General features: G+C 39.6%; 1 protein-coding gene across 12 annotated transcripts in view; it reads left to right on the top strand.

Moving 5' to 3' along the window:
* Nucleotides 1-7866: 7866 nt before the first annotated feature.
* The window catches only part of PRRC2C (proline rich coiled-coil 2C), a 92320-nt gene continuing 81722 nt past the window's right edge, over nucleotides 7867-18464 (top strand). For all 12 annotated transcript variants that reach the window (XR_003612273.2, XM_028122948.2, XM_028122943.2 and 9 more), the window contains exon 1: nucleotides 7867-8086. The gene's annotated coding sequence lies outside the window, so the exon portion shown is untranslated. The remainder of the gene's footprint in view (nucleotides 8087-18464) is intronic.

Raw genomic sequence — 18464 nt, 5'->3', positions numbered from 1 at the left:
AATTACAGAATTACTTACAATAGCCAAGATATGGAAGCAATCTAAGTGTTCACGGATAGATGAATGGATAAAGATGATGGGGGTGTGTGTATGTGTGTGCATGTGTATACATACATATATAAATAATGGAATACAACTTGGCCATAAGAAAGAACAAAACCTTGCCATTCCCGATGACATGGATGGACCTAGGGGGCACTATGCTAAATGAAATAAGGCAGACACAGAAAGACAAATACCACATGTTTCACTTATATGTGGAATCAACAAAACAGACAACCAGAAACAGACTCATAAATAGAACAAACTGATGGTAGGGGGATGGGTAAAATACATGAAGGGGATTAAGAGGTATAAACTTCCTGTTATAAAATAAGTAAATCACAGGGAGGAAAAGGACAGTATATGGAATATAGAAAATAATATTGTATTAACTTTATATGGTGACAAGGAGTAACTACACTTATCAAGGTGAGCATTTTGTAATGGATATAAATGCCGAATCACTTTGTTGTACACCTGAAACTAATATAATATTGTATGTGAACTACACTTCAGTTAAAAATAAAACAAATACTTAGTCCCAGTGCTAACAAAGAAATGTACTATCAACCTTCCTTCTCTTAATTACTATGGAACAATAAAAGATGAAATAAAAAATGAAACTGGGGTGGTTCCATTTATACATTGTATATACAATTGGTCAGGGAGGAAAAAAAAAAAGTGCCTTATACTTTGAGAAATGCTACAGGCAACAGCCAGTGTTACAATTTTAGAGGTAATTATTGAGCACTGTATATCCATCAGGAATATGTCAGATTTCTATTTTCTGGGCTAACAAGTTAAGATATCCCCTATTCAGTACCTTCAATTACCCCCTGGCTAGTTTCCTTTTTAACCTTTTCCGCTCTGCATTCCCTAGACCCACCCTCTTTCCCTTTGGTCTCTAGATTCTTGCCCTTTATCATTACTCACTTCCTGACTCTGGTGAAATTCCAGCTTAAGGCAAAGCCATGAACCTGGCAAGTCTGTGTTGTACCATTTTCTCCTATCTCCTATCTCTTCCCTCCCTGCTTCCCCATGCTCCCAAATATCGTTCTCTGTTCATCAACAATACTATACCGTCTTGACTTGGGTCCACTGCTCCAAGAATTTAGTTACTTAGCTTAGCTAAGAAAAATCTGGAGAAATTTTGGGTGGACAGGAAATCCCAGTTAACTGAGATTTCACTAACATAGGACTTGTGATAAACGAGTAACACTTTTTTTTTTTAAGGTTTTATTTATTTATTTGAGGGAGAATGAGAGATAGAGAGCACAAGAGGGAAGAGGGTCAGAGGGAGAAGCAGACTCCCTGCTGAGCAGGGAGCCCGATGTGGGACTCGATCCCGGGACTCCAGGATCATGACCTGAGCCGAAGGCAGTCGCTTAACCAACTGAGCCACCCAGGCGCCCAAACGAGTAACACTTTTAACCAGATTGTAGTTTTTATTCCATATAAGAAAGATTTGCTAAGCCAGTTCATAATAGACTGATAAGAACCAAGATATTTATTCCACTTTATATAATGTAATATTTTACATGTGACATATAAATGTATGCATGTAACCTCTTACATGTATGTAGTATGTAACCTCTTACAGCTTGACAAAGGTAATTTTTTTGAGGCCCTGGCAATATTTTTCTTTATTAGCAAAGTTCAATATCTGTTGAAGTTAAAAAAATTAGATTACATTTTCATACAGTATTTGGGTATTATGATTTTCATTACATCGGGCTTATAATGTTTCACAGTTTTACTAAATATGATTTGCTGGACTATTGGTGAAAAGAGACCAAAATTGTCCTGTGCACATAAACCTTTAAGAAACACTACTTACTACTGGTGCGCTTGATGGCTCAGTCGTTAAGCGTCTGCCTTCGGCTCAGGTCATGATCCCGGGATCCTGGGATCGAGTCCCCGCATCAGGCTCCCTGCTCCACAGGAGGCCTGCTTCTCCCCCTCCCACTCCCCCCGCCTTGTGTTCCCTCTCTCCCTGTGTCTCTCTCTGTCAAATAAATAAAATCTTAAAAAAAAAAAAGAAACACTACTACTTGATGGACATTGGGGAGGGTAGGTACTATCGTGAGCGCTGTGAATTGTGTAAGACTGAGGAATCACAGACCTGTACCTCTGAAACAAATAATACAGTACATGTTAATAAAAAAATTTAAAAAAAGATACACTACTACTAATAAAGCATGATATGGCCATTGATTCTTTTATCTTTTACCTAATATCTCATAAATCTTCAGTGCCTCTAGGTTTATAGAATCAGTCCTAATGAGAAGGGTAGAAACTTAAAGCCAAATAAGGGGCGCCTGGGTGGCTCAGTCAGTTAAGCATCCGACTCTTGATTTTGGATCAGGTCATGGTCTCAGGGTTGTGAAATTGAGCTCCATGTCAGGCTTTGCGCTCAGTGTAGAGCAAGCTTAAGATTCTCTCCCTCCCTCTCCCTTTGCCCCACCCCAACTCATGCGCATGTACACTCTCTCAAAACAAAACAAAACAAAAAACCATTAGCAAATAAGACTAGGCAATCACAAAGAAAATAGATCATATTATTTGGAGTATCAATTTGTTTTCAGTAAGAAACAGTTTGCCTGATTGTATATCACCAATTGGCAATTTGATAATGTAACCCTAAAATTAATTTTTAGAAAAAGCAGAACTGGAAATTGAATGACAAGCTTTCATTCACTCTGTTATGAGAACATTTCCATTATGACAAATTTGCCTATGCTGAAGGGGTGTTAGGAGAGGTGCGAATAATACAAAACAAAGTAAATTTTAAAAGAATATTATTTGGCTCTGGACATTGGACCCATACCTAGAGATTTTCCCCAAGATATTGGAAATAAGGGAAATAAGACTGCTCTCTGAGAGCTAAACTTTAAGATTACACACAATGGATAAGACCAGAAGTAAGCAAAGTCACCTTTAAAACACAAACTGGCCTGACCTGACTGTAACTTGATTTTTATTGAAACAAGTTTGCTAAGAGGTTTGGGTAGCCATGGAAACAGAGAAAGCAGCATACAGGAGCACTTCAGTGCCCATCTGAGTGCTGTCAAGGAGAGAAGAAGCTCAAATCAATAGCATGGCAGGATGTCCCTACTGTACTGGAGATCAATGTAGAAAGTTGCAACCATTGGAAATTGAGTGTTTCCATCTTTGGGACAACATCATCCTGTCATGAAGAGAGGTGAATCAAGAACAATCTATACACATAACCCTACTCGTTCTGAATCTGTGCTCAGCAAGCAGCCTTCAGTAGGTTTGTCTGTGTAGTAAATACACTGGCTTTGCAGTCTTGAGTCTTCAGGTATATAAACTGAAAATTAATAAATTAATATTCAGGTATATAAGTGGAAAATTAATAAATTAATATTCCAGTTATATATATCATTCTCATGATATATATTGGCTAATATAAATTCATCTGATTGCTGGAGGTGTTTTATGTTGCCAAAGAAAGGTACTTCTGAGGCTAAAACATTCTAGGCCAGATCCTAGAGGGTTGGGAAAAATTCACCAAGGTAAGGCTTCCCTGTCCTCTTGGGGACAGTCAGTAGGCCTTCCCCTGGCAATGACCCTATATCAGCCAAGCTTTTCCATTTCAAAAGACCACTGATACCAATGGGGGGGGGGTTGGTGTGTGCTTGTGAACTTACCTCTGTTTATTATTTTATTTATTCTAACATTGCTGCAGTGACAATCCTTGACCAGATTGGTGGGAAATACAGCTCAGACCAGGAGAGATGGCAGGGAATCCTTGAATTTAAAATATACCATATGTAATTCATAAAGTGGACACAAGTTTCCATCTACCACACATCTACCATATGCTCAAACTCAATATTATCATCATTACAGTCACTTACTTATAGATACCCTCACTTCCCTACATTGTACTTGCCTGGTAAATCCCAGCATGGATGAATATATCTATATTCTCCATAGCTGTATCAAAATGCTGTACACTGCTGGAGAAATCGTATAAATAAACTGAATGACATATTTTACATCCAACATCACAAACATCAAAAGTGCTTTCAGCAGAGCATGCCAATCCTACTCTGTTCCTCACACTAGGCTTAATTTTTCACTCTTTTACTTTTGAATCTTCCCCTCAAACTCCCACAAGCCAAGCCCTCTCAGCAAATTTCCTTGCTCCCTACTTCACTGAGAAAACAGAAGCCATCAATGGGACTTCCCTTTTGTTTCCAACATCAAATCATCAATATTCCCTACGGCTGCACCTACTTTCTCTTTCAAAGGCAATTCCTCCATCGGTGCCCTGAATCCACACCTTCACACCTTCTCATGGACCTCCCTTCCTTAGGGTTCCCTCTCTCTTCTACATAATTGTTCCTCACCTCCTTCTGGATTATTCCCATCATCATACAAACATCATCTACTGTCTCCAATATTTAAAAATGTCTCTCTTTACTCCACATTCCTTCCAGCTACTTTGTTTTTCTGTCTTGGCAAAATTCAAATTCTGGAAATAACTTGACTATCCATAATCTCCACTTTCTCAACATCTATTTCCTTTCCAACTCACCATCATACGACTTTCTGACCTCGTTACTCCACCAAAACTTCTTGTAAAAGATACTAGTAACCTCCATGTTGCCAAACACAATGGACACTTTTGGCTCCTTCTTCATATGACTTGACCACTCAGCAGCATTTAACATATCTGAGTGCTCATGCCATCTTGTAATTCTCTCCTCTCTTGCCTTCTGTGACATCATCGTCTTCAGGCTTCCCAGTTCTCTGGCTTCTTTGTTCTTTGCTATGTTCTCCACTTCCACCTAATCTTTACATATTGTTGCTGTTAAGACTAGCCATTTTTTTCTTCTTTTCCTACTCTCTCCCTAAGTGATCTCATCTGCTTCCACCACTTTAAACACATGTCTATGGAATGTGTGTGTAGAAGTCTGAAACCCAAATCTATGAGACTCAAATCTCTCTCTCCAGCTCTAACTTCTCCTCTGAGCTCTAGACAGGTATGTCAACTGCATACGTGATCTACAGTTAGACATTACATGAACATCTCAAATTTAACATGTCCAAAATTTAATTTTCCGCAATTTTTCTTTTTAATATTGCTCCACCAACCAAATGATTGTCCTTCCCTCTTCCAACACCATAATCTCTATAAACGTTGCTGCCATTCACCCTGTTGCTCAAGCCATAAATCTGTTGTAATTGATTTTCTTCTTCTCCCACATTTAGAAGCCATCATGTCCCACAAGCAAGTGTATTTTGGCTCCAAAATATATGCCAAACCTGTCTCCTCCTCTCCATCTCCATGCCTCCATTTTAGTCCAGGCCACTATCATTCTTCACCATTGTAATTAGTTCATCACTGCCTAGCAGGGCGGCTGGTTTCCTTTCTTGCCTCCCCACAATCTATTTTTCACACTCTTCACTCCCAGTTATTTTTTTTTTAAAGATTTTATTTATTTATTCATGAGAGAGAGAGAGAGAGAGGCAGAGGGAGAAGCAGGCTCCCAAGGAGCAGGGAGCCCGATGCAGGACTTGATCCCAGAGTACATGACCTGAGCCCAAGGCAGACGCTTAAGCATCTGAGCCACCCAGGTGCCCCCCCCCCTTTTTTTAAAGACTGAGCCATCCAGGAGCCCCTCTTCAATTATTTATTTGACACACAGAGAGACAGCAAAAGGAGGAACACAAGCAGGGGGAGTGGGAGAGGGAGAAGCAGGCTTCCCGTGGAGCAGGGAGCCCGATGTGGGGCTCCATCCCAGGATGCTGGGACCATGACCTGAGCTGAAGGCTGACGCCTAATGACTGAGCCACCCAGGCGCCCTACTCCCAGTAATCTTAAAATGTAAAACATCAGATCATGTGGTTCCTCATCTTAAAATCTTCCAAAAACTTTTCACCGCACCTAGATGACATTCTGAACTCCCTAATCTGGTTTCTAAGGCCCCTCTGAATCCAACCCTCATCTTTGCTTCTAGCATAATCTTGTGTCACTCTCTCTTTTAACTAAGTTCCAGGCATACTCCTCCCCTAGTTCCTACAACATTCCAATCTCTTTCCCACATCAGGGCATTTGCAACTGCAGTTCACTTGGTCCAGAGCACTTTCCAGCTACTCTTCATATTATTACGTACTCTTATTATTATTTAGGTTCCAGTTTAAATGGACCCTTCTCAGAAAGGTACTCAGTGACCACATTTTTCTAAAGTAAATTCCTCCTGTTCTTCTCCCTGGTTATTTTTTATCTTGATATCCTGTTTGTTTCCTTCATTGCACATATCCAAACCTATTATTGGATCTGTATCACTAGACCAAGGTCTTAATTGTTCAGCACCTTTATATTCCCATTACCTAGCACAGACAGGAGACGTTCGGTACATATTTGGCGAGTAAATAACACAAATTTGAGAAGTAGTTGTTATTTTTTTATGGAAGAATAATTTTTGTAATTTTAAAAATATTTTAGGGGCACCTGGGTGGCTCAGTCGGTTAAGCATCTGCCTTTGGCTCAGGTCATGATCCCAGGGTCCTGGGATAGAGCCCCCAGTGGAGACCCGCCCCCAGCGGAGCCTCCCCCCAGTGGAGCTGTAGGGAGTAGAGCCCCTAGTAGAACCTGCTTCTCCCTTTCCCTCTGCCTGCTTCTCCCACTCCCCCTGCTTGTGCTCTCTCTCTCCCTCTCTCTGTCAAGTAAGTAAATAAATAAATAAATAAAATCTTTAAAAATAAATAAAACCTAAAGAATATGTAATTCTTTATGAAACCTAAACAAATACCATATATAGTTACACACACAGTATATACACTGTATGCACACATTTATCATTTGTCATAACAATTTTATGACTCACAAACTTCATTACACCTTAAAAGTGATTTCTGATTATAAAAATCAGGAAATTATAGAAAGGCATGCATAAAATATTTTTAAAATCCGATTGCCATAAGAAAACTGTTTGTTTTTTAAGATTTTATTTACTCATTTGACAGAGAGACACAGCGAGAGAGGGAACCCAAGCAGGGGGAGTGGGAGAGGGAGAAGCAGGCCTCCCGCAGAGCAGGGAGCCCCATGCGCCCTAGGCGGGGCTGGAGCCTGATGCGAGGGCTGGATCCCAGGGCCCTGGGATCATGACCTGAGCCCAAGGCAGACGCTTAACGACTGAGGCGCCCCTAAGAAAAACTACTGTTAACATTACCATTATTAACATGCAGAGTACTTTTTTTTAGTCTTTTCTAAGAATATGCACATACGTGGGTGTTTTTATAGCATAGTTATGGCATAAGCACATTATGGCATAAGCATTTCCCTGATCATTAAGTATTAATCTGAATTTAATGGGTTCAGAATAGTCCATTAGGTGGATGTATCATAATGCATTTATCTACCTTTACCAATGGACTGGTTTTGGTATTATGAATATTATATTCACATTTCTGGAAAATATCAAGATACCGTCAAATAACAAGGTTAAAGATTATGTATAGTGTAATGTTGATACATAGTGCCAAACTGTTGGTTGAACCAATTCACACACGCATCCACCACATGCAGGAGTGCTCACTCTCCTGAGGCAAATCAACCTACAGTCGCCCTCTCCTCAAAGTTCCTGGAGAGAACTCAGGCAAAATCTTACCCCGGCTGCGGGAATTTCGACTGCAGGAACTCCCTCCTTCCAGCAGGAGGCACCGTCGCCTGCCGCCGGGGTTGGGCCGCCACGGAGGCTACACGTGATCTGGCCGTCTCTGCGCCGGAGGGCGGTCTTGCGGAGATTTGCCATACGTACGCCGCGGCATGACGTAGTACGTAGGGGCTGGCTAGCCGCCATCTTGCTTCTTTTTCTCGCTTGCTCTCTCCCTCTCGGGAAGCGGCGAAAGTGCTTTGGCGGTTTGTCCATCCGCAGCTTCGGCTTTCCCAGTCCGGTGGCCCTTCCAGCCACCCCCTACCCCCAACCTCCCCTTCCCCTTTCCTCGATCAGAGCCCGGCGGAGACTCTCGAAGTGCGCAGACCCACTCCGCTTGACACTCGCCCTGGCCGGTAAGGAAAGCGAGGGCGTAGGGGCTGTGATCAAAGCGGGCCCCATCGGGGACGGCTGGCGTGGGGCGGCCTGGGGCGTGGAAGCGCACCCCGACCCTGGCTGGCAGATACTGGGAAGTCGCTTGGAGGCGGCCTTGGGTCTAGCCACCCCCCTCTTTTTTTTTGGTTCCCATGATGTCCGTGTCTGGGGGAAGTCTCGGCCTCCTGGTCGGGGAGCGGGAAACCGGAGTCAGACCCGCCCCATGTGGTCTGCAGCGGGAGTTCCGGACCCGTTGGTCTCTTTCTCCCACCCAGTCCCAAGCTCAGGCCCTGCGGGGGGGATTACTCGCCTTGCCGGCTAAAGAAGGGAGTTTCCATCCTTGGGATAGGCGGGCGCGCGGTCTTTTTTTCTAATGTGTGGGATGCGTCCCCCAGACAACTCAAGGGCTCATCTAGGGCCTTGACTGCCTACTTTTCCGTGTGTAGTGAGGGTGGAATTTGAAGTGAGCAGTGTCTGAGAGAGACCGGGTTAAAGACCTGGCTCCGTGGGAGGCTCTTGGGGGGAATCTGGACCAACCCTACTTCCGCTAGGGACGTGCTGCCCCAACTCCAGAGGAGGGTTTAGTCATTTCATACCCTAGGCCTCGCCATCCCTTAACCTTACGTAGTGAATCCCACTCTGCAGCTCGCTCTCTTTGAGATAGCGTTAATATTATTGGTGTTACGGTAAAGGCCCCGCTTTAGGACTTGAAGAAAAGGGCATGGGGACCAATGGGAACACTGATAAATTGTTCTTTTGCCCGAGAGGAATGCGTCTAGTTCCTTTAAAGGGGTGCATATTTGTTTTGACTTGGTTTGAGGTTTGGTGGTTTTTTTGTTTTTGTTTTTTTGAGGTTTCCAACATGCCTGATGTTTGCTACCCAAATTTCTGCATTGACCGATCCTCAGCCTAGGTTCATAGATTCATGCCTTGCTAGGGTACTTGGAATTAATTGTACGGTAGGCAGCTGTGCTGTAAGATTTTCATTTGGAATGCACCAGAAGCATCACGATTCTTGATTAAGTGCCTGATAACTTACTCCTTCCTGCAAATAAAAACGATAGAATGATACTTAAGCGCCCACCAAGTCTAACTCCAGCATTTGTTGAAAGTAGATTTAACCTCCTCTGTTGGTGATTAAGATGCTGCTCTGAGTGGAGCCATTTTTAGGTGTGTGTCACAGATGCACTGCAGCATCGTTTCTGGCCCACCTCAAATGCATTGATCCCCTAAAAAATTAGGAATAGGTTGAATTTGGATTTTATCTTGAGCATGTAGTCAAATAGTAATTTTCTTCTTCCATAATCGACTTGTGAGAATCTAAGCTTTTTACTTTTATATTTTGGTTTGGTGAGCATGTATATGTGGCTGTTTTCCCTCCACCATTAGTTGATGTTTTACTTGTACTGAGCATAGTAATAAGCCCTTTACATATATGATCTTTCCTTGAGGGAGATGTTGTTATCATCATCATCCCATTTTACAGATGAGGAAATGAAATCTACGATATTAATTTCACCAAGGTCACTGCTGTGGAGATTCAAGCCCAAACTGTCTAAATCCAAAGGATGCTCTGGGCCATCAAACTGCCTTCCTGGTCCTTGTAATTTTAGGAACTGTAGTAACTAAAGATGCAGCATTCTCAACCTAGTTTTTTCTTTCATTTGATTTCAGTATAGAAACATAGTTGCATACAGTGGTGAAAGTGTTGCAAGGTGTAAAAAATAGTTATAACTACTTTGGGGATAGGATAGAAGCTAGTTTTTCTATCTTTTTCTATTTAAAGGCCAGTTGGTTAAAACTCTTAAATGTATAGTACGGCATACAGCTTTTAAATTTTGAGATCTGGCCTCTATTATTGATAAAATATTTCCTCATCTGTAAAATGGAGGTGATAATAATAATAGTACTTCCCTCCAAGGTTTGCTGTAGTATTAATAAAGATAATGTGTGTAAAGGGCTTATTACTGTGCTTAGTACATAGTAAAAGGCCAACTAATAGTGAATTGGCAGAATATTGATAGAAGAAAGTACTCTTCCAAGCAGTGAGTAATCTGTTTATTCTTAGAGAGGAGTATATATTCTTTGGGAGTTTAAATAGTTTTTCTTTCTTTTTCTTTTTACACCACACACTAGATTTTGTTTCTTAAAGATTTCTTCCTGGGTGCCTGGGTGGCTCAGTTGGTTAAGTGACTGCCTTCGGCTCAGGTCATGATCCCAGGGTCCTGGGATCAAGTCCCATATCGGGCTCCCTGCTCAGCAGGGAGTGTGCTTCTCCCTCTGACCCTCTTCCCTCTCATGCTCTCTACCTCTCATTCTCTCTCTCTCTCTCTCTCTCTCAAATAAATAAATAAAATCTTTAAAAAACAAAAAAAAGATTTCTTCCTGCTCTACAGTCAGTAACCCTGGGCTCAGTATGTTGAGCACAGCTGAAAATACAGAAGTTCTGACTCATTCCAGCCCATCTCCCCACTACCCTTACACCACCCCACCACCTTTATTGGTAAAATGTCTTTGAAGATTAATATATTTTCCCCTCCCTGCAAGTGGTTTCCTCTTGCCCTTCATCCAAACACTGCTTCAACTTGTAAGCCAGTTGAGTAACTTCTGTTTCAGATGCTGTTTATGCCATATTTGTGTAAGACAAGGATTGATTACTGACAAAATGAGATTGATAAAATTGATAAAAAACAAATTGGTACAGAACCCTATTCTTACAGTGAAGGAGATCCAAGAGTTGTGTCTCACTGAGTTATGACTAATACACTTTCAGTAAAGTGAGATTTATCAACTTATGAAAAGGTAACACAGTGATAGCTTATCTTCATCATTGTTAACTGTTGCTTAGAAGCTTGAGAATTAATGTTAGTTTCCTGAGTCACAACATTTTAAATTCCTCAATAATAAAGCCTTTGATGCATCAGTCAGGACATCTTTGTGGTAAAAGAATTCTCTAGAGAGGGTAACTTCAGTACATTTCCTATTGTATATTTTTCCCAATCCCCAGAAAGGCTAAATATAACCTGATGTTTTTGCCAGTTATATTTGTAGTCATTTTGCTGTAGATTAACAGAATGCCAGTCATGTTTTAGGGCCTGTGTATGTGCATGTTTGCTGGCAAATCAGATGAAACAAGGGCTATTAGTGAATTTCAACAGTGGTCTGGATGGTAGACAAAAACTTATATATGGTTAGCATATACCTAAAACAAGGTAGCAGTTAGGTTATTACTGTTAATGTGATGTAATGTTGTCAGCCCTGTGTGGTGCTGCTAGGTGCTCTACGTTAGAGGAGGATGGGGTATAGTCAGGATTTGTGGAGCACATACAGTATAAAAAACACTTGGATATTACTTACGTAGCATATTATCTAGTAATTTTCTTTTTACCTGTGTTCCAGTACTAGTCTGTTTTCCTTTACTAAATTGTTTCCAGATCTTCATCACCTTATACAGTGGTTGGTATATACCTAGATTTTATTATTGAATGTATGAGAGTGGGAAACAGAAGAGACCCACAGCTAAGATTAAACTGACGGATATCTTAGTGGAGCAAAGGAATACCTTGTCATCCCCCTCCCCCTTATTTACACATTAGAATAGTATCAGATGCTTTCAGACAGTTTGTGTTTATGTACTATCCATTGTGAGATTTATTTGCAGCAGATTTTCCTTTCTAATTTTTAGATTTATTCAACAAATATTAAAGATTCTTTTAATTTCATAAGGCCTAGTGAATCAGGAATATGTATGGCTTTTGGTTCCCGTTGCCAAGATGCTTACAGTTTTAAAGATGAATGTTAAAAGTTATCATGTGATCTTTGGATTTATACCAGAAGATAAAAATAAAGACATAAAAGCAGATAAGGGAAGTTTGGGGCAGAAAATCCATAAATGAAAATTGTCTATAGTCTAGATCACGTGACTAATTGATTACAAGTGAGGGCATGATGGCCAAGAGAGGGCATGAATAATTGCAATTATTAATATTTGTTGAGCACTTTCCGTGCCAGGCACTGAGCGAAGATAATTTTGTGGCTTATCTTTTTCGGTCTATACAATACACCTAGGTGGTGGATTATTTTATCCCTGTTACACAGCTAGAAAACTGGGATTTAAAGAGGTTTAGGTAATTCTTCTAGATTTACTTAGCTAGTATATGGGATTCGAATCATTGACCCAGAGCCTAACTGTAGTGCTTAAGTTCCACCCTACATGGACTTCCCAGTGGCCAGTATTGCCCAAACTTAGGACAAGTCATGACTTTTTAAATGTTCAAATCATTTGTCTTAATATTTTTCTTTAATTCAACTTACCGTCTTTTAATTAAGTGAATTTCAAAGAAAACATACATAATTATTTGCTGTTATGGTTTTTTTCCTTCAGTGTGTTTCAGAATAAACATAATTTTAAATATGCTTCCATGGACCACTTAAAATCATCTAATATGTCATCAGTAGTCTTTTGTATTTCACGCTTTAGGACATAAATGCTATGAGAAATGAATGCTAGATAGGATCAGGCAACAGTTGGAATTGATGAAGGCCAGAAGTGATGGAAGCCTGGAATGGAATAGATTCATCACAGGCAGTGGCAGCATTACAGGAGATGAGCTGTAATGTAGAGCCTTAACTACATACTCGGGGCAACCATTTCCTTGATAAACTGCAAAGTGAAGGTATTTGTTTAGACAGAAATTTAGCAGGATATCTTAGACAATTTATGGCAAGAGAAGGAGAGCAACAATGAATAAGTGAAGAAGGAAGTCAACTACAGAAATCAGGATGGAAGAGAATAATCTAAAAAATAGGATTATTACGCCAAATGTAGCAGAGTTCAGAAAGATGTAAGAGAAGTGGCCTTTGGATTTGGCTGAGAGATCCTTGGTGACCCTAAAAGAATTTAGGTCAAGTAATAAGGGTGGAAGGTTAAGCAGGGAGGAATAAGTAGTGAGACTTCTTGATTTTTAGGTGACTTGAATACTCAGTATGAGCTCTGGACTACGAGTGTAAAAACCTAGGTTTAAACCTTTTGTCACCTAAGTTTTGTCTTTTGTGCCTACTGTTAACTTTGGGGGCAAATGACATGGCTTCTTCAAATTTTAGATACAGGTATTCCCTGCTTTTTGAAGGTTCGCACTACCCCACTTTGTTTTTATGAAGGACATACATTATTATTTGCTTTTTCTAACTAAAAATTCTGAAGACGATTTTTGTTTTTACGGAAAAAGGCAAAACGGAAATTTAGCAGTCAGCCATTATAGAGGCAGGGCGCACCCTGAGCAGCAAGAGTTGTGCCACCAAGCTCCTTCCCCTGGAACTACACTCAGCATCTAGTTTGTCTGTGCTTTATCATGATCTATTTTGTGATTTTGTTAGCAAGACGTGTCCTAAGGTGTCAGAAAAGCCTAAGAAAGGTTATTTCTTGGGTCTGGGGACAGCACAAAAAGTTTTCCACATAAATTAATGGTAATTGTTTCTTTGCTGTAACCATTTCAGCTTACAAAAGGTTTCAGAGGAATACTTTGCTTTCTGATAGCAGGGGAAATCTGTTTATTCATCTGTGAAATAAGGAAAATACCCATTTCCCCTATCTCAGGATTGTTGCAAAGATCACATTAAATATGTTTCTGTGTATGTTTTGAATTTTATATTCTTTGATATTACATGAGCCTTGACCATATTTAAAACAGAAAAGAGAACTATGAAAAGGAGAAAGTTAAAGACAAAGTGAGAGTGGTTCTCTATGATGTTGGAAGATCCCCTCCAAATAAATCTTGAGTTTACAAGATAAGAGATGGATGCACGTGTGATTGGAGTATGGGTAGCTAGAGACGTTAATACTTGATCATCCTTTCCTCTTTACTAATGAATAATCTGAAAGTGTAGGGCTGCTGTGTATGACTGTACAGTTTGTATATTGCACAAATGTGTGGGGGTGAAGGAGGCAACAAGGACTGAAACCTACTCCATGCTCTGCTTGCAGAGAGTCCTATTCTCTGGCTAGGCCTCCCAGGGGGTAATTGTGCCTTCATTTCCTCCCTTTTCCCCAGTGCATCAGCACCTCACCCAGAGGATTACCTGTATCTTCCCAGAAGGGTATGTTTTTCTATTTGCACAAAGGCCCTGTGGAGCGCCTCTCAAAGACTCCCAAAGAGATATATTAAGGATAATTTAGAACAAAACCAAAAACAGTTGGGAGACTGGAGAAATGGTCACCAAGGAACAAAGCTTAGTACTTTTTACTAAAATGGGTTAAGTAGTTGGGCAAGTACACATTGACTTTATCCAGTGTATTTTATTTTAAAGATTTGTTTATTTCAGAGAGAGAGAGTGAGGGAGCAGGCACACACAAGCAGAAGGGGCAGAGCGAGAGAGAATCTCAAGTAGACTCTGGGCTGAGTGCGGAGCCCAATACAGGGCTCCATCTCAACCACCCTAGAGATTACAACCTGAGCTGAAACCAAGAATCAGAGGCTTAACCAACTGTGCCACCCAGGCGTCCCTATCCAATGCATTTTAAAGATGAATATTGTAGCTTATTCAGTATTTCTGGTAACTAGGAAACAGACCATATATGTAGATCTTAACTAAAGAAGCACAACATAAGAGGTATAGAATTAACTTCTGGAGGTCAGGAAAATGGAACAGATAGGTGTTATTGAATGAGGCTTTTGAAAGAAGTAGAGATTGGTTATATTTCTGTATAGTTTTTGAAATTTAGATAAAGAAAAATTGGAGCTTTTGGTGTACAATTCTATGAGTTTTAATATGTGTAGATTCATGTAACTCGCATCAAAATTAGGATACAGAATGTAGAAAGATGAAATATCTCACATTTTGGAGGCAGAGAAAGAACTGTTGAATAAGGATTAAAAAGTCAGGAATAGGGTGCCTGGCTGGTTCAGTCAGAAGAGCATGCAACTCTTGATCTCAGGGTCGTGAGTTGGAGCCTCATGTTGGGTATAGAGATTACTAAAAGAAAAAAAAAAAAGTAATAATAAACAACATAACAAATATTGTTTTATATATGACAAACTGGAAACATGGAGAGAATGAAAGTAGAAAGTAGCAAAAAGAGAGATGGGTAGCTTACATGTCTCAAGACAGACTTTTTTTTTTTAAATCAGTTCAGCATGAGTACTTTTATATAAGTGAAGGAAATTAAGCCACATATGTTGAAGATGAACCATTGAGAAATAGTACATTTTAAAAAGGAGCTTCCTGGGCGCCTGGGTGGCTCAGTTGGTTAAGCGACTGCCTTCGGCTCAGGTCATGATCCTGGAGTCCTGGGATCGAGTCCCACATCGGGCTTCCTGCTCAGCAGGGAGTCTGCTTCTCCCTCTGACTCTCCCTCCTCTCATGTGCTCTCTCTCATTCTCTCTCTCAAATAAATAAATAAAATATTTAAAAAATAAATAAATAAAAAGGAGCTTCCTATAATCAGTTGACCATTCCATTCACATTAAAGCACTCATAATTGGAGTATTTTTATTTTAAATATTTTATTTTATATTTTAAATATTTTATTTTAAATATTTTATTTAAATATTAAGACATTTTAATGTTGGGGAACAGAGCCAGTTGCTTGGCAGAGAGGGATGCTAACCAGTTCTCTACACTTAGAAATTTAAACTTGAAATCACAACCCTTAAAGGCAGCAGATTAGTTATGTGAAAGTTTTAGGAGAGTTCATAATGTCAATTGAGCGTCTTGAAAGAGAATGCTTCTGTTTTCCTCCTGTAACATCCAACATACTTGCCTTGCAAAAAAGTTAATGAAGAAACTTTTATGCTTTGGTTTTTATTTGTAATATTTAAGTTTTGAAAACATTATTACCATTTGTTAAGCTTTTATTAAATGCAGACACTATTTTAAGAGTTTTATACACTTTGTTAATTAAATCTCGTAATAGACTAGAAGATAGAGCCCACAGATGAGGAAATAAAAATTCAGAATTATATTTAATGACTAGGGACGTGCTTATGCCATAATATGCATATGCCACAATTATGCTATAAAAACACCTAGCTACAAAATGTTAGAGCTGGTATTTAAATCAGTTTGAAGAAAAGTAATGGTGTGATACGAACAGTTTAAAAATACTGTAAGTTGTCAAAAAGAATAATGTGGCAATCACCTCATCTAGTAAATGGTAGATACACAGGTTTGTTACTTTGCTAGAACAGTAATTTATGGTACAGAAGGTTTGATAACTACGTTTCTTGTTCTGATTGTTAAGGCATTCTGCCCCAGAAACTTAATTCACATGTTTCAGTTTCTAAGAACAGCCTGAGCCCTTCTTCCATTCTGATTAGAATTCCAACAGATTTATTTATATTACACTTTGTTTTTAAAAATGACAATTTTTAATGCTTTTGCTGTAGTGCTATTTGTAGTAGAGGCACTCAACATATGGTGGTATTCTTAGTTTTTCTATTACAGCAGCAAATGTGATCTTAAAAAATATTTGATGTCACTCTAACTTTAGAAATACTGATTATAACAGTTGGAGATCGAAATGAACTTAGAAGTTGACCAGTTCAGTCTCTTACCCAAAGCAAGACCTTTTCATTTTAAATGGAAAATTTAGTTTAAAATTTGATAGACTAAATGTTTTCTGAAGTTAACTCATCAGTCTCCTCGTCCTTAACCAACTCCAGCTGCCATGAGAAAATACCATAGGGGCGCCTGGGTGGCTCAGTTGGTTGAGTGACTTCAGCTCAGGTCATGCATGAGTGGGCTCCCTCCTCAGCAGGGCGTCTGCTTTTCCCTCTCCCCCTCACCCTGGCTCCTTCTCTCTCTCTCTCTCAAATAAATCAATAAAAATCTTAAAAAAAAAAAAAACCTACCATAGACTAGGTGGCTTAACATGAATTTATCACAGCTCTGGAGGCTGGAAAACCAAGATCAGGGTGCCCACATAATCAGGTTCTGGTGAGGTCTTCCTGGCTTGCTAGCTGTGTGTCTTCGTGTGGTTGGGAGAGAGCTGTGGTGTCTTCTCTTAAAAGAGCACTAACCCCATTATGAGGCCCCACCCTTATTACCTCAGCTAAACCTAATTATCTCCCAAAGGACCTATCTCCAAATACCATCTGTCAAGTTGGGAGTTAGGACTTCAACATAAAAATTTTGAGAGGGGAAACAATTCTGTACATAGCTACCCCCCCCTTTTTTTTTAACAGTCTTTAGTGCATTGAGTCTTAGATTTTTTCCATTTCTACATATTTCTACAACAGATGGAATACATTTTTACTGTATTTTGTCACTATAATTTTTTATTCTTGATATTTTATTCTGTATTGTAATACAGTAAGTTTTGAAAATAAAAACTTGAATCTTAGAACCTCTTAGCCTAAAATCACGTTTATTATTACATTTTAAAGATTTGATGTTTATCTCTTTTATAATGAAAATTAAATTCTGATTTTCCTATGGTGAGGTTATCTGGGCACTGGCTTTGCCATCAGTCTGGATTTAATCTTGGCCGTATCTCTTCATGGCTATATGAGTTTGGGGCAAGTTATTTTTACTTGTCTAAAGTTGTTTCTTCATTGGTAAATTTTGGTGACTTGGGCTTTGAGCTCTTATTCCCAAGCTGATATTTTTACATTATAGAGTTCAGATTTTTTTAAAATGCTTTCAAGAGACATCACTACATTAGAGCGTATAGAACTTACATCCCTCTTCGTGTTAGAAGTGGGAGACATAAATATGGAGCACCATTCAAGGTTTTAAATCTAGAGGTCAGAGAGGGGTGCCTGGCTGGCTCCAGTCGGAAGAGCATGCAACTCTTGATCTTAGGGGTAATGAATTCAAGCCCCACGTTGGCTGTAGAGATTACTTAAATAAATTTTTAAAAAATCTAGAGGTCAGGAAAGGTGGTTATGGTGAAGTTGGGGAGAAGAACGTGTTTGGGAAAGCAGGTGAGCTTTTTGTTTTTAACTTTTTTTTTTAATTTTTATTTTAAGTAGGCTCCACGGCCAACGCAGGGCTCAAACTCATGACCCCAAGACCAAGAGTCACATGCGCCAGCTAGGCGCCCATTTTAAACTTTTTCTTTTGGAATAATCTTAATCTCACAGAAAAATTATAAGAATAGTATGAAAAATTCTTATATTCCTTCATCCCTATTCCCTGATTGTTAGTAGTTTACCATATTTATCACTCTTTGTGGGTATGTGTACCTATGCACACTCAGTCACATATACAATGTGTGCTTGACTTTTAACGTCTGATGTTCTAAACCCCTCTCATCACCTGAAACCTTAACTTCAAATCGCAAGCTCCTGTGCCTCCACTTTTCTCACTCAGATAGTACATTTTCTCCTGTTGTTTCTATTTATTTTATTTATTTTTTTA

Source organism: Eumetopias jubatus, unplaced genomic scaffold (genome assembly GCF_037043125.1).
Source record: "Eumetopias jubatus isolate StellerSeaLion01/CBP00866 unplaced genomic scaffold, mEumJub1_p1.0 scaffold_12, whole genome shotgun sequence".
In the NCBI taxonomy this organism is placed as follows: Eukaryota; Metazoa; Chordata; class Mammalia; order Carnivora; family Otariidae; genus Eumetopias; species Eumetopias jubatus.
This window is presented reverse-complemented; position numbering and strand designations above follow the sequence as displayed.